This window comes from Priapulus caudatus, unplaced genomic scaffold (genome assembly GCF_000485595.1).
Source record: "Priapulus caudatus unplaced genomic scaffold, Priapulus_caudatus-5.0.1 Scaffold493, whole genome shotgun sequence".
Classification (NCBI taxonomy): domain Eukaryota; kingdom Metazoa; phylum Priapulida; class Priapulimorpha; order Priapulimorphida; family Priapulidae; genus Priapulus; species Priapulus caudatus.
In genome coordinates, this window is record NW_014577554.1 from 14,229 (window position 1) to 19,000 (window position 4,772).

At 43.9% G+C, this 4,772-nt stretch overlaps 1 protein-coding gene and 1 long non-coding RNA gene across 2 annotated transcripts in view; one reads left to right on the forward strand and one right to left on the reverse strand.

The window, feature by feature from the left end:
- LOC106810989 (nucleobindin-2-like) overlaps nucleotides 1-4,772 on the reverse strand; it is a gene marked incomplete at its 3' end in the record, with an annotated part of 26,692 nt that overhangs the window by 4,873 nt on the left and 17,047 nt on the right.
- Nucleotides 1-4,772, forward strand: part of LOC106810990 — a 7,312-nt gene that overhangs the window by 845 nt on the left and 1,695 nt on the right. The window lies entirely within an intron of this gene.

A 4,772-nucleotide genomic window follows, 5' to 3' on the forward strand; every position in this document is an offset into this window, starting at 1 on the left:
GTAACCAGGGTTAGTGTCTCCCCGAGACACTTACTTGTCGTGGTGTGTGCAGGTGCGTAACCATGGCTAGAGTCCAACTTACTGGTAGATGTAATTCCACACACTGATGGCAGGTGCCACGGTTGCCAGCGTCACTTGTAGTGGTTGACCTCCTTATTTGCCGTAGTTGCCCTCCTTATAAGTTGTGGTTGTTGTTCTCAGACTTGCCAACCCTTACGATTTTTATTGTATTCCTTACTAATTCCAAGATGTTTTTACGAATGTACGATCAAACTGAAAAACTTACGATTTCTTACGACTTGAAAATTAATGTGTTTTTTACATTGTGAGCCGAGAAATATCTGGCGATTGTGGGCGCAGCCATATTGGATCACGCGTTCACGTTTTTCTCGCGTGATCTAGAGTTCTAGAGTTCTAGAGTTAGTTGGAGAGTTCTAGAGTTAGTTGGAGAGTTCTAGAGTTCTAGAGTTCTAGAGTTAGTTGGAGAGTTCTAGAGTTCTAGAGTTTATCGCGTTCTAGAGTTAGTCCCATCATTCATTGCACGCATAACATACAAACAAAATGGCCGCCTGCTGCAAGAAAAGAAAAGCCTTCTGTGGTTTCTCTCCTTACTTGTCGTGGTTGCCTTTCTTACTTTCTTCCAATGGTTGGAAGTGCTCGTCTCGGGTAGACAGATGAGGTCACTGCCCCCAAGAACCCAAGCCGAACTTGTATAGCAGCCGTATCAGAGGGGGGCATGGCGATCTCTCTCGCACAGACGGGGAAGGGGGGCCTACGGCAGGGCTAATTCGCAGCAAAATGCATAGATATTAGATATATACCTACTGTGAGCTCGTCTATGTTGCAAAAATTCACTACAACTCATTTGTATTGTCATCGTTAGCGTCATTAACGGGCCACGTGTTAACGAGCCACGTGTTAACGAGCCACGTGTTAACGAGCCACGTGTTAACGATGTCGTTGTCGTCCGCAGGCGAGGGGAGAGATCGCGGTGAGGGAGGAGTTTCCGGACGCCATCATCATGCGGCCGGCGGACATGTACGGACCGGAGGACCGCTTCCTGCGATACTTAATCGGCTCCTGTAGGTGGCGCCACGGTCCACGCCCGCACCCCTCTCCGGGATTAATGTCAATTATATAGACGATGAATTCTGCCAGAAATATGAAGTTCTGTTCGAGTTATTTTCGAAGGGTCAGACCGTGTGTAAGACTTGTCTGAAAGTTCTGCTCGGGATCTGGCAGTTTATTATTTTAGTTATAATATGCATGTTAAGGGTATTATAATTGATTAAGACAAACACTTGAGAAAGTCATTGTTTCCTCTTTGTTGTGCACCTGTGCCAGAATGTAACCCAATATTTTCGAGATGGAGAGCATTTTATCAGCACACATGCTGTAGTTATTGTCAGGAAGTTCAATACTGGAGAAGGTATGACAAACTGTTTCGTAGCGCAGTCAAGGTTTAAAAACCTCGATTTAACCACGCAGTTTCATCCTGTCACTGCACTAAAACGCTTGATTCATGTTTCACGATTGGTGCTTTCAGGGCGACGCAGCGGTAAGCTGGTGCCAATGTGGAAGAAAGGCGAACAGACCGTCAAGCAACCGATTTTCGTAAGTCAAGTCTTTGCGCGGTCATCACGCGCCGACGACGCGTACGTTGTGGCGTTGCAGTGTGAACACGGCTAGAGCTGTTAGCAGTAGTCCGGTGTCAACTACTGTCAATTAACATACGTTGTTCATCTCGTATTTAAGTTCACAGGGCTTCGTTTAACGACTTACCGCTCAACGAATGCAAAAATTTAGATTTAGTAAATTCTATATCCTAGAAAGTATAGTATCAGTCAAAGAAAAAATTCTGTTGCATATTAGTAAAAAAAGAGAGAAGCTAACAATGTTATCTCCGCTACCACTTTTGTAGTTTGTCATCCACTATCTCTCATTGAACGACACAGTTATGTACTGTCAAAGCTCGTGTGTGACTCCACGAGCCTCCTATGCTAGCGTAGTATAAGCACTGCGATATAACGATCTGCTTTAACCGATGCTTCGCTTACACAAACCTCGGGAGTGTATCTCGTTCATGAAGTGAAGTTTGATGATAGTAGATGAAAACAAACGACATTTGAGAATGGAGATGGATTTTTTGTAGGTTGGCGATGTTGCAAAGGGCATCTGCAATGCCATCTATGATCCCTCTGCCGTGGGAAAGACCTTCCAGTGTGTCGGGTGAGCGTAGGAAACATAATCGCGCCGTATACGTTATAAACGACTCTTCAAAATGTTCAGATTAATTTTATTCTACGATAAATTCACGTAATGAACCGATTAGCAACAGTTTCCTAACCTGCGTGAACCTCTTTATTGCAGGTTGATAACATGAATTAAACGTGAAATGGCATTGTAATTTTATTCATTATCATGAAATTTCATGAACTCATTCCGAGATTCTCAAAATATGTTTTGTCCGAATTCTACGTGAATCTGCTAGAAGGTCACTTTGGTTCAATGTTTACGGTCACTAGTCCTCGTGAGATTTACTCTTTTATTATTTCTGTCTCTCAGTAAAACGTAAAGCTCAATGAAGGGTCAAGATGTCCCCCAAGGGAGTACGTGCCGGATACAGAACGTTCTGGGTAACGGTCGCGGTATAAATACCGGAACGTCCCTCGGTCAACATTATATCTGATATGGTTCAAGTGGATTAGGGATTACGGGTTCGGCGGATGCGTAAAGGGAAGTAATATAGGCGTAGGCGACTGCCCTACGACTTTTTAGTGGAGTAGGAGCATGAGGTAAACGTGTCCGGCATATTTATAGTAACCCGAGGGTGAGCGGTGTTCCGGTATATGCCCAGCCGTACCCAGGGTACGTTCTCGGCAGTATCCTCAGGAGGACATAGGACCCTGAGCTAGGTTGATCGCATCCAACCATATACACACTCCAAAATCAATAATCGACGACGCGACAAGCAATAAAAAAAAACCAGAGACGAAAAAGAAAAATAAAACACCGACATTATTCCGGACCAGATACCAGAGGGAATCAGAATGAGTTTCACTTCAGGCCTCCGTCGAATATGTGTGTCTACAGGCGATCGCATTGAATCAAAAAAGCTGGCCGGAGCCTGAAGTGATTCGTGATAAGTAAAGTCAGCCTCAAAGGAGTCACGAGGAATGGGGGCATATCAGGCGTGTCATAATCACCAGACACACACCAGTGAAAGCGCTGTGAGTGGTGTGTCGCCACCTACTCTTACAAACACACTGCGCGTTATACAAAAACGATGAAAGGGGTGAAATTATACGCACCGATATTTAAACTGACTACTGTTCACGAATTGTCCTTATGGTGTATTTGCGTAAAAAAAATAAAATTAACCCATTTCAGTTTTCCATTAATAGAATAATGATAAAGTACTACTGTGGATTAAAGGTGGTAGTCGTCCAGAATTTCTTACCAATGACTAGAGCAATAATTGCCAGTTCGTCGAAACTTAGTTGAGATAATCCAAAATTACCCCTTTCAGGACGATCATTATATATGAATCAAACCCGACTCTCTGATATGCTTACTGATGGGGCTATGTATTCCCATCACCGGAGTGCTACTGACTGCTTTAACCAACTCGAATCAAGATATCAGTAAAACAGGCAAATGGTATACATGCAGACTTTTATTCTCATCCGCAACAAAATGCTGACACGAGAATATACCTTAACACTTCTTGTGCACAATGGAAAAATGTACTTTTTATTTCCTACCTATTTACGGTGCACAGTAACACTTATCCACTTGTAACTAGGCAGACGCCGAAAGCTGATCACATCTGATAGCCTGAATGCCTGGTTACGAACAAGGCCGGTTGCATTAAAGGTTTGGTACTCATCCAGCATGACCCTCTTTCTGTGTTAACTAGTTATTTTAAGACGAAGGTCGAATTGGTTGAGAAGCGCCGACGTCCTATTCAAGCGTTTGGCTGGGAAAAGGCAGACTGGAGAGGGTGAGTGTAGGAGCAATGGTGGCCGAAGTGTCTCGCTACAGCTGTGTGCCGTGGCCCATGTCATATGTGTGTGTAGTAATATAACGTCAATTAGTGTGTGTGTATAAACACTACCCATGAAGTATAGCATGTTATGTATAAATACTGAAAGTATGACATATTAGGTGTATTAAAGTATATATATATATATATTATATAGTATATATCATATACACACACACTGACACAGCGTTAGTATGAGTATGAAGCATGTACTTATACCTGTGCTACATTTGTGTTCACGGAGTGTGACGCACGCGGTGAGCTGTCAGCGAGCTACCCCCATGACCCGCCCTTTATGAGGCGGTCAGCTGATTAGCCGCAGTGGGCGTTATAACCCTCGTGGATATCGTATATTATCCTGTATGTACTCTCAATGCACATACGCCGTCGGGTGGTACAATGTGTTTATACCTGTGTGATGTTATTTATGACTATAAATCTACAATGTATAAGATTGCAACCTCATAACCCGTTGATACTTAGTGTATGCAGGAGTGTGTCGACAGGATCAAGCGCTTTGACACCCCGACCGTCTTTATGACCACTAATATGCCGCATGCGTCTATACTGTGTATGTAGTATGTTATGATGTACTGTACAGGTATTGAATACAATTGTTTTGTAGGAGTGCTGTTGGACGGACGCGGTCGACGTCAGCGGACCGACCGTACACGAGACTGCGCGTGACTCGCTCACTGGAAGTTCGAGGACGGCGCGCCGTCCGAGA